Here is a 12,536-nt window from a genome sequence, read left to right as displayed (position 1 = left end):
CACTTGAATGAGTTGCTTCTCTGTTGGGTCATGACCATGAAGAACAGATCAAAAGACCACTGCATGCTCAAAGTCTAATAAAAACTCCACTTCACTCCTCAGAATTGATCATGTTGAGGATGACACAGGAGAATTTCCAGTAGTAGGCTAATATTGTGTTGGAAATATTTATGGAGATTTCACAAGACAGGCTGTTAGTGGGTTCTCCTATGATCTTGGATGCTCAGTTCTCAGGGCTCACAATTAGACAAACTGGTCCAAAGCATACAAATCTCAATGGACCACTCACATGTATGGAAGGAGCAAAAGATTGACTACAAGAATAGATTTTAAGCTCTTCCTCTCGTAAACAAGGCTTGTCTATTTTGTGTATAGATGACAGGATCAAAAGTATGGCTAATTATGGGATATGCAAGAAGACAATTCCATGTTGTAAACCCTTTGGACATTTCCTAGACCATTAATAAAAGAAGTACCTTGAATATCAGTATCTTGAATGGAGGGACTAGTATGAGGGGGTGGAATGAATGGAAACAAAGAACAGTGGGAGAATACAGTCATAATACTCCATGTGCATGTTTGAACAAATGAAATGTGTATCTTAATGTTTCTGTTGGAGAAGGGGAAAGAATGATGGAAAGGTTAATTTGGATTAAGATGCATTATGAAGCATGTGACATGAGAAAGAATGGTCTAGGACACAGAGCTCAGAGAAGGACATAGAGCAAACTGTTAACAGTGTCTCATTGATGCATTGTCCTCATGTCACAATTATAGTGATCATCCTCCTTCTGTGGTGTGTGTACATGCATGCAGATCCTGGGTTTTGAACTCAGGGCCTGCGTGCTATCCCCAAGGGTTTTTCTCAAGGTTAGCATTCTACCATTTGGCCTACGGCTCCACGTCCTGCTTTTTGCTAGTTAATTGGAGCTGACAGTCTCTCAGACTTTTCCTGCCCAGGATGGCTTCCAACTGTGATCCTCAGAACTCAGACTCTGGAAATAGCTAGGACTAGAAGCCACCTGCCCTAGACTGTTGTATATTTCCAAAGAGCAAGTTGTTGCAGTTTTCTGGTATTCATTTGATTAAGCTATAGCTTAGGTGATGGAAGGAGTTTTACCATCAGAATCCTCTCCCACTATACTTTATTCAATTTGTTCATTGTCCTTTACAGGAAGAACCAGGACTTAAGAAGGATCACAGAAGAAATTCAGGATTTCCAACTCCTTGAAATTGGTCATCTGTAATTCTATCGACATGTGCAGCTGTCCTTCCAGGAAGCTGGCCACCAATGATAGCAGAACCAAGGAGACACAGAGATGAGGGTTCATGATGAGTGTGTAATTCAGGGGGTGACAGATGGCCACAAAGCAGTTATAGCCATCACAGTAAGAAGAAAGACAGCTGTATTTCCAAATATGATGAAAAGAGACATCTGGCAGACATCTACTATTAGGCAGCCCTAATAAGAGATGGCTGGGGTATGAGTCTGGATGTCCACCAGCATCTTGGGGACAGTGGTGGAGATGAGACAGATGTCATCCAAGGAGAGGATGAGCAGGAAGAAGTACATTCAGGTGTGGAGGTGGGGGTCAGAGCTGATGGCCAAGATGATGAGCAGATTTCCATGCATGGTGATCAATTACAAGAACCAGAACAGCCCAAAGTGGGTGGGTAGAGGTTTGGGGTCATCTGAGAGTCCTAGAGATCCATTTCTGTGATGTCTGTTAAATTATGTAGTGCTAAATTTATTGGACACCTTCTGATGTCAAAAGAGAACAATAATTAAGGAAAAACTAAGAGCTGTACAATTATTTTCACTTCAAGTATTTGTACCTGACTATACTAACCATAATTTTAAGCCATCATCAATGCAATCATCCTAGTTCAATCAATTTCTTCTATGTACTCACTTTAGATACTCAACTATATTAGAAGAATAGGAACATTACATTTTGTATTTTATGATCACAAAAAATACAGTCTACTCTTCCAAGATCACTGGAGAATAATCCATAATGGTCATCTTTTTTTGGTGAGATTCATTCTCATCTAATTTCTGAAGAAGCACTCATAAATACTCTGTTTTATTATAAAGAAATAGTGAAACAGTAAACATTTCTTAAGGTATGCTACTTGTAAACGCTCTTTAAAATATAGAGAACCTGAGAATCCAAGAACCATAGGAAGAACCCAGTTTTTGCAGCCTACAAGAAGGTGGATAACATGGCAGGAACTCCCAAATACCTCTCAGTCCTATCTCTTAACGTTAACGGACTGAACTCTCCAATTAAGCGACATAGACTGTCTAGTTGGATTAAAAAAACAAGACCCTTCTATCTGCTGCCTGCAGGAGTCACATCTTGCCCGTAAAAACAAACACATTTTCAATGTTAAATGCTGGAACAAAATCTACCCAGCAAACGGACCCCATAAACAGGCGGGAGTTGCAATCCTAATATCAGATAAAATAGACTTCAAATTAAAATTCGTGAGAAGAGATAAAGAAGGTCTCTACATACTAATTAAAGGATCTCTCCTTCAGGAGGATATTACAATTCTAAATATCTATTTGCCAAACAATGGAGCACCCAAATTTATCAAAGAAACACTACTTTCCCTCAAATCCCATGTAGATCCAAAGACATTAATTGTTGGGGATTTTAACACACCACTCTCCCCACTAGATAGATCAACTCGGCAAAAACTCAACAGAGAAACCGCAGATCTAAACAGCTGCATAGATCAACTAGACTTAACAGACATCTACCGAACATTTCACCCAGCAGCATCAGAATACACGTTTTTCTCAGCAGCACATGGAACATTTTCTAAAATAGACCACATTTTAGGCCACAAAGCAAACTTGTCTAAATTCAGAAACATTGAAGTTATACCTTGCATTCTCTCTGACCACAAGGGAATAAAATTAGAACTCAACACCAAAACCCACCAAAGAAAGTCCGGTATCACATAGAGGCTGAACAACACACTGCTGAATCATGAGTGGGTCATGGAAGACATTACAAAGGAAATTCAAATGTTCATGCTATTCAAAAAAAATGAACACACAAAATACCAGCTCCTCTGGGACACAGTAAAGGCAGTACTCAGAGGTAAGTTTATAGCTCTGAGCTCCTACATCAACAACTTGGAGAGATCTGAAACTAACAATTTAATGACACATCTAAACCTCCTTGAAAAAGAGCAGCAAGATAAACCCCAATCCAGTAGACAGAAAGAAATAATCAAAATTAAATCAGAATTAAATGAATTAGAATCCAAAAAAGCTATAGAAAGAATCAACAAAACAAAGAGTTGGTTCTTCGAAAAACTTAACAAAATTGACAGACCCTTAGCAAATCTTATCAGAAAAAGAAGAGAACACACCCAAATTAATAAACTCAGAGATGAGAATGGAAACATCACCACGGAAACAACCAAGATTCAGAACATTATAAGGGAATACTTCTCAAAACTTTATGCTAATAAGTTTGAGAACTTGACAGAAATGGACCTCTTCCTAGCAAATATTGACATGCCAAAACTAAACCAAGATGAGGTAAACTATCTTAACAGGCCCATATCAAGCATTGAAATAGAAACAGCAATAAGAGACCTCCCAGCTAAGAAAAGTCCAGGACCAGATGGTTTTACAGCGGAATTTTACAAGGCCTTCAAAGCAGAGCTCACACCAATTCTCCTCCAACTCTTCAATGAAATTGAAAGAGAAAGCTCACTACCGAACACATTCTATGAAGCCATCATAACCCTCATCCCAAAACCAGGCAGGGACTCATCAAAGAAAGAGAACTATAGACCCATTTCTTTGATGAACGTTGATGCAAAACTTCTCAACAAAATTTTGGCCAACCGACTTCAACATTTCATCCAAAAAATCATACACCACGATCAAACAGGATTCATTTCAGGGATGCAAAGCTGGTTCAATATACGCAAATCAATTAATATTATTCATCACATCAACAGAAGCAAGAATAAGAACCACATGGTTATCTCAATAGACGCAGAAAAAGCATTCGACAAGATCCAACACCCCTTTATGATGAAGGTTTTGGAAAAATTAGGAATCCATGGAACATTCCTCAATACAATAAAGGCTGTATATGACAAACCTACAGCCAGCATTATACTTAATGGTGAAAAACTAAAGCCATTTCCTCTTAACTCAGGAACAAGACAAGGATGCCCACTCTCTCCACTTCTCTTCAATCTAGTATTAGAATGCCTAGCTACAGCAATAAGACAAGATGCAGACATAAAGGGGATCCAAATAGGGAAAGAAGAAATAAAACTCTCCCTCTTTGCAGATGACATGATCTTGTATTTAAAGAATCCCATAGACTCCACTCCCAAATTACTCAAGCTGATTCAAAACTTTGGCAAAGTAGCAGGTTATAAAATTAACCCCCCAAAATCAATGGCTTTTCTGTATGCCAACAATGAGAAAAGTGTGGCTGAAATTAGGAAAGCAACTCCATTTGTAATAGCCCCACAAAAAATAAAATACCTAGGAATTAACTTAACTAAAGAAGTGAAGGACCTCTATGATGAAAACTTTAAAATCTTGAAAAAGAAAATCAACACAGAACTTAAAAAATGGCAAATCCTCCCATGCTTCTGGATTGGAAAGATTAACATTGTGAAAATGGCAATACTTCCCAAAGCTATCTACAAATTCAACGCAATACCTATCAAAATTCCACCCTCATTCTTCAAGGAAATAGAAGAGGCAATCCAAAAATTCATATGGAACAATAAAAGACCCCTAATAGCAAAAACGCTCCTCAACGGAAAGAACACTGCTGGAGGAATATCAAATACCAAATTTCAAACTCTACTATAAAGCCATAGTAATCAAAACAGCTTGGTATTGGCATAAGAACAGACCTCAGGACCAATGGAATAGAATTGAAAACCCAGAAATGAACTTACAGACCTATAGCCATCTAATCTTCGATAAGGGAGCTAAAACAATAGAATGGAAGACAGACAGCCTCTTCAGTAAATGGTGCTGGCAAAACTGGTTAACTACATGTAGAAAACTAAAGCTAGATCCTTATATATCACCCTGCACCAGAATCAACTCCAAATGGATCAAAGACCTTGAACTCAAAGCAGACACTCTGAAAACATTACAGGATGGAATAGGAGAAACCCTGGGTCTCCTTGGCTCAGGCCGAAATTTTCTGAATAGAGACCCAGAAACACAACAAATCAAAGAAAGGCTGGACAAATGGGATTGCATAAGGTTGCAGAGCTTCTGCAGGGCAAATGACATAGCTAGCAAGATCAATAGAAAGCCCACGGATTGGGAGAAGATCTTTACTAGCCATACAACGGACAAGGGTCTCATATCTAAAATATACTTGGAACTCAAAAAATTAAACCACCCAACAACAAATCCTCAAAGAAACAACTGCCCAATAAGTAAGTGGGCGAAAGACTTAAAGAGAAGCTTCTCTGAAGAAGAAAGAAGGATGGCCAACAGACACATGAAGAAATGTTCAACATCCCTAGCCATAAAAGAAATGCAAATCAAAACAACATTGAGATATCACCTCACTCCAGTTAGAACGGCAAAAATCAAGAACTCTAACAACAACAGATGCTGGAGGGGATGTAGACAGAAAGGAACCTTACTTCATTGTTGGTGGGAATGTAAACTTGTTCAACCACTTTGGAAAGCAGTATGGAGGTTCCTCAAAAGACTTCACATAGAACTCCCCTATGACCCAGCAATCCCACTTTTGGGCATTTACCCTAATGTTTACAAACAAGACCACACTAAAGCTACCAGCACAACTATGTTTATTGCAGCATTATTTACCATAGCTAAGCTATGGAACCAACCCAGATGCCCCTCAGTAGATGAATGGATCAAGAAAATGTGGTATATATACACAATGGAATTCTATACCTCCATCAGAAAGAATGACATTTCCCCATTTGTTAGGAAATGGAAAGGCTTGGAAAAAATTATATTAAGTGAAGTAAGCCAGGCCCAAAGAAACATAGGTCCCATGGTTTCCCTTATTTGCAATATCTAGTATAGGTATGAGTCAAGCGGAAAAAGTCAGAGAATGTGATGTTAGGAAAACAAACCCTCAAATATGTATTTTAATGTTTTTGTTTCTTTCATGCATGTGTTTCTAATGCATTTATAAGATTATTCCTTTGTTGCTTTGTATGTCCCTCCCCCACAGTGTAACCCCCGCTTTCACTATATTTGATGTCAGTATAACATGTGGAGGAGACGGGGACAAACAAGTCGTTTAAGGATTCAGGTGGACCTGTTGCAACAATGAGAAGTACAAAATGTCATGTCAAAACCAGCTTTACAATGTCGGTGTGGGGGGGAGGTATGATTGGGTGGGGGGGGAGGGGGGAGGCTGGGAAGGGAGGTGAAGGGTAAACAAAGTAGGAGGCTGCAATGCTTGGTAAGAAATGTATGCATTATCCTGCCCATGTAATTGTAACCCCTCTGTACAGTATGTTCTCAAATAAAATAAAATTAAATTAAAAAAAAAATGAACTCCTTCTTCATGAATTTCCCCTGGCCTGGCCAGCAAATTTCTCCATTGCTGATGAATTGTATTAATGAAACTACACAAATAATGTGTGCAGACAGCTAGGATTTACAGGACTTTGTTCTAAATTGTCTTGCTAATGCAAAACATTACAGATGGATTTGCTATGTGCTGATGTCAGGCTCTTGCCTTGTATAACCTGCTCAGGACACTTTTAAGGTCTCTGTTCCTCAGGCTGTAGATGCACAAGTTCAGGAGAGGAGTGGCCACCATGTACATCACTAAGGGGACTGCAGTATTCCTGGGGGGACACAGACATGAGCCACCAGTGCCTGTCCTTGCTTGGCTTTGTTTATGCTCAAGGCTGAAGTTCTACATCTTGAGCCACAGCTCCACTTCTAGGTTTTCCCTAGTTAACTGGAGATGAGAATTTCACAGATTTGACTGCCCTGCACTGGCTTCCAATTGTGATCCTCAGATTTCAACCTCCCCTAAGTATTTGAGGAGTTTATTTATTGTCAGGAGACCTTGGTACACAGTTCCTAGTTCTTTTTCTGATTTAATCAATTCCTCTACACCCAGAAACTGAGATGATACTGATAAAAGCAAAATGTCCTGTTTCAGAATGGTGATAACTGTCAATTCTGATTGGAGTATATTTTCCTGGAATTGTCTAATGATTAATTGCTTACTTTCTGCATTAAATTCTTAAATGACTAAACTTTTCTCTACTTCTGGCAATAAATGCCCAAACTTCCATTCACTTTATACATTATATTAAAACCCAAAGAGGGAACCCATTGTGTATTTAATAAGTCCTCAGTGCAGGTGTCTCTATTCAAATTAACACTGATGGTTATGTTGAGCGTCTGACATATTAACAATTTGTCCTGTATCCCAGAAATAATGAGAGTTGTTTCCAGGACTCATCATTTAAATGACAGGACTCATTGACAGATGTACTGACCTATTTTTTATTGCTTTCTAGATAGAAGAAAGCATTAAGGAGAAGACCTGAGGTCTTAGCCACATCTGGATATTTTTGAAGTTGAGATTCTTAAGTTGAAATGCCATCAAGTCCTGACAGCATGTTTTGATGTGTGTGTGTGTGTGTGTGTGTGTGTGTGTGTGTGTGTGTGAGAGAGAGAGAGAGAGAGAGAGAGAGAGAGAGAGAGAAAGAGAGAAAGAGAGAGAGAGAGAGAGAGAGAGAGAGAGAGAGAGAGAGAATTTGTGTGTGTGTAGATCTGTTTGGAGACTTGGAAGCATAATTTATATGTGGACTAGCAGGAAAAGAGATCTTTTCGCTTGATTATTACTTTGCTTGATTCTCATGTGACCCTTTTCTGCCATATTGCCTGTGGTCCAAAACTGTCTATCCTTGAATGGATTCATCTAATGCTACCCAGCTGTTCTCTGGGACCCAACAGCAAAGCCACAGAGAACCCAAGCAAGAAAACAAACTCTGTTCCTGAAAGGATAGGGAATGAAATGCCTTGGGGGGGGGGGAGTCAAGGAGAAATCTTGCCAGGGTTCTCTTGGTGCGATGTCCTGTGTCTCTAATCAGAAAATCCTATATAAATATGATGACCGGCCTCCTTAATCTAACAGACTAATACAGCTAACCTGGTAATAAGTGTACATTGATTTCCTATAATTAATAATAATAATAAACCAAATGACTATAATAATGATGATTATAATTATAAAGAATAAGGTAGGTCCCATGTATAGGAACATGCTAAAAACTATGTATTATATTTCACTTATTTCCTAGAACCTAAGATTTAATCACAGCCTGTATTGTTTGGGTACCTTTATGATGTGATTGGATCCACAAATTCCACTATGAAGTTGTGGGTACCCAGAAATCCATTCAGTGGGCCCTTTTTTATGGTATCCATGTGGATTGTATAAAGGAAATAGAGACAGAATGGGTAGGATGACAGTTTGGAGAGACTTCTCTGCACCTGTACTATGACTGAGAGCATAAACTTCCCATTCCTCAGGCATGATCTATTTAAATCAAGATGCTCACACTTAGCTTGGTAGCTTTTGTGTTTGTCCTCAAGATGAGGAAAGAATAGTTGTGTGAATCCTTCCCCATCCCTGTCCTCCCTCTGCACTCGCTGGGCTGTGCTGCTTTTTGATTGGGCCATGGCCAAGGCTGGAAGCCCTAAAGACTTTCCCTTGCAAGGGTCACAGGAAGCCCCATCGATTGTCCTTGAGGCTGACAAGGTCATGTGAGTGGAGCTTTTTATGCAGACAACTGGGATCAAGCTAAGGAGACATGGAGCTGCAGAGATGGAGGGCCAGACTGGTTCCTGACTTTTAAATGACCTTGGAGGCTCAATACACAGAGCACAATTTTAATACACAATACACAGAGCATAACTTGGTCCATGTGTATGCCCTAAGTCTCTTATGAATTTTTAGTGGTAATATAGGAAAAAGGAAAAAGAATGTGCATGAGGATTTTTAAGACTCTTCCTTTCTCAGGTGATACTCAAGTGTGCTATATACTTCTTTCAGTTTATTATTATTTTTTGTAAAGGCAATCTCCATTTAGATTTTGGGAGCATAAAACAAATCATTTTTATTGGAGTATAAAACAAATCACCCAAATCTAGCAATTTAGTCCATATTCAGAGGAAACTTGAGTAACATATATGATAGTACTATTATTGTGAAAATAGCGCAAACACATTTCTTTGAAACCCTTTATTTTGTGACAATAAATATTCAGCATCATTTTTAAATAATCTCCTTTAGTTATACACTGAATTCTGGCAACCAGCATTACATGATGAAAATTCACAAAGTCACTAAATTCTAATATTTATGAGACATTTTGTTTTAGGCTGCTAGAATGTTAGCCATGAGGAAAGCATCAGGTACCAAGTTTAAGAGTTCAAGTCCTGGGAGGGAAGAAGCTTATATAAGTTTAAAAGCTGGATTTCATGGTTTTACTAAAGCTGTATTCCAAATAAATTCCTTAGGTCCTCAGGCTCCAATTTATTTTTTTTTTCTTTTTTTTCCACTTCCCACCTACCCAACTCCTTCTTCCGCCCCTGAAGTTGTAAAGTTTGTTTTCAACATAGTGTCTTTTATATCTCATTGTTACAGTGGGACAACCTGTAACCTTCTTTCACCATTTTGTTATTTCCCTTCCCCTCCATAAATTATAAAAATATAGAAGATTCAAGGCACCAGAATCAAATACAGAGAAAGCAGGGGCTATACCATGGGGAAATAACATACAAAAGAAACAAAAAAGAAACATGGTACATTATAAATGCATTAAAAACAGCAAGAAAGATAAAATCACTTGTGTCCTTATCTTGGGATTCATTTTGCTAAGCATCATCTTATATAGTCATATGTACATAGCTTTTGACCTTTTCTGCTTGTCCTAGACATACACTAGTTATTGCAAATAAGGGAAACCATGGGACCTATGTTTCTTTGGGCCTGGCTTACTTTACTTAATATAATTTTTTCAAAGTATTTCCAGTTCCTAACAACTAGGGTGGTGTCATTCTGATGTAGGCATAGAATTCCAGTGTGTGTGTGTGTGTGTGTGTGTGTGTGTGTGTGTGTATCACATTTTCTTGATCTATTCATCTACTGAGGAGCATCTGGGTTGGTTCCATATCTTAGCGAAGGTGAATAATGCTGCAATAAGCATAGTTGTGCTGGTAGCTTTAGTATGGCCTTATTTGTGATTGTTTGGGTAAATGCCCAAAAGTGTGACTGCTTGGTTTATTTTTTATGGTGCTAGACCTTGGTCTTAATCTCAGGATGAGGGTAAACTTGCCTGTATGCATGCACATGTTTGTGTACACACACAATTATAAATGATTGGAAGAACTTTGAAATATTTCATTTCTTACAATGCTATTTGCATCAAACCTCATGGTAACAGTACATGAGATCTTTTCTGCTCTTCTCCATTTGGGGTTCCATTATAACATAATCTGCTTCATTGTCCTTTAGAATGTAACCACTCAAATTGATACTTCAAGGCTTTGTTCTAGGGAAAGCCTAAAATAGCCAGCCCAGTTTTCAGCTCAAACTTTATTCCTATTTAATATATTTTCCTGTCAATCTTCATGGATGCAAAAGATTTCAGCTCTCTTCAGTCTCATGGAAGAAACTGGACCAAATCATTAAGTCTCATATACTTTCCTACCTGGGACTGGCTTTGATGCAGGATTCTCAGATCACAGCCTCCGGAATAGCTATGATTACAGGCGTGAGCCACCAAGGTCTGTCATGACTCTCCCTCCGCCCCCTTTCTGCTCTTGCTCTTCTCCCTCCCTCCTTCCTCCCCCTTCCTTTTCCATAAGGATGTGTATCTTCATTTATTAAAAAACAAAAACAATCAGCATTGATGTTTCAATATTAAACTCCAGATGTTCCTCTAGAGTCATGGATACTGTGGCAGTACTTGTTTTTATTTTCTTCGAATTTCTCTTAAGCAACAAAAGCAAGGAATAGCTATAAACGACCCATATAAGGTAGCCAGTACTAGGCCAGAGGAGCCAATCGCTCTCCCAACAGCAGGTTATCCCATTGACACTTGAATACATTGGGCCCTGCTTCAGGGCTCAGCCAAATGTCAGCATCCTCTTTCCCTCCCATTTCCCTAAATTCCACTTTCAAGTTCATATGGGTGGCAGGGTGGAGTTGTGGCAGGCCAGCATCTGGACAGGCAAACTGTAGCTGGAGATGGCAGAAGGGGGCCTGTGAATGATACTTGGATTTACGACTTTACACAGGCCCCTGACACTCTGCCAAACTCTACCATGCCAAACTCTACCCCAGTCCCCCCGCCACGGCCTCTGGCGTGGGGGTGGGCATTTGATCCCCCCTTACACTGGCTGGAAGAACCCCCTCCCTGCACTCTCTTATAGATGGAAGGCATCACCTCTGCAGTTGCAGCTGAAGTTAAGGGGACATTCCTACCAGAGTGAAAAGCTGGGCAGGAGGGGCGCAGGGTTCGGAAGGGGAGGCGGTTTAGAATGGATAGCAAATCTCGTGATCATGAACGGTTTGTCCCTGGAGGGCCATAATTGGAGAGGTGCCTCCTTTGTGCTGGGACCAACCCTGGGAGTCACAGACCACGGTCAGTTGGTGACCTGGGGGCTCTGTCTCGAAAGGCTCCTGGGGTATCAAAAAGCCTTCGGGTGGACCAGGGGAGTAAGAGGAGAGAGAAACTGTGGCAAGCTAGCCATACTCCTAGGAGAATTCTGTGCTACAGTCGCCCAGCCCAAGATGCCCATCTCAATGCCCAGAGTTTTCCCCCCTGCCTAAGCCCATCTTGTGGGAACAGGGAACGGGGGGTGAGGTGGGGTGGGGACCTCTCTGGCCATGCATCCTGGCTCCGATCTGTTCTGCAGCTTTTCCAGGTCCTGAGACAGGCTCGCATATATTCTTCATGCAGCCCAACAGGATTTCCTAGGCAAGAACCTTAAGGTACTCCTCTATAAGTGCAGAGATTAAAGATGAAGCCTTCAAGCAGACTGCCCCCTTTTCTTTCCCCAACCCCCTGCGCACACTCATGCACCCTAGGCGCGCGCCTCGGGTTCCCACGTGGATGTAACTGTGGCCAAGCAAACGGTCGTTATCCAGACGGTTGCTGGCCAAACGGTCATTGCTCCTGGGCATCTCCCACTAGCCGACCGCGGTATCATCCCCTGTCTTCTGCTTCTCCCCCCAAAACCCCGCTTCATCCCTAACCCCACAGACCCTGGATCGTTTTTTAGCATAATGACTTGGACTCTCCAAAACTTCTCTTCACCGAACCTCCCTCCAGTCTCGCATCTGCCTAGAAGAATCAGCTGTTTGGATGCAGGCCTCAAGGGGGTGTCGATGGGCATTGCTTGGGTCCTCTCCCTCCCAAGTCCTCTGGGCTCCCATCAGCTCCTGAAGTCATCGGGGTTTCCCCCATGTCCCACCTCCAGCGGTATGGGCTGCTGGCTCTGA

The 12,536-nt window shown here is 40.6% G+C and overlaps 1 pseudogene; it reads right to left on the bottom strand.

The window, feature by feature from the left end:
- Positions 1–1,145: 1,145 nt before the first annotated feature.
- On the bottom strand, positions 1,146–12,218 carry LOC122119968 (annotated as a pseudogene).
- Between the last annotated feature and the right edge of the window lie 318 nt (positions 12,219–12,536).

Source organism: Dipodomys spectabilis, unplaced genomic scaffold (genome assembly GCF_019054845.1).
Source record: "Dipodomys spectabilis isolate Male_0828 unplaced genomic scaffold, ASM1905484v1 ptg000173l, whole genome shotgun sequence".
Lineage (NCBI taxonomy): Eukaryota > Metazoa > Chordata > Mammalia > Rodentia > Heteromyidae > Dipodomys > Dipodomys spectabilis.
This window is presented reverse-complemented; position numbering and strand designations above follow the sequence as displayed.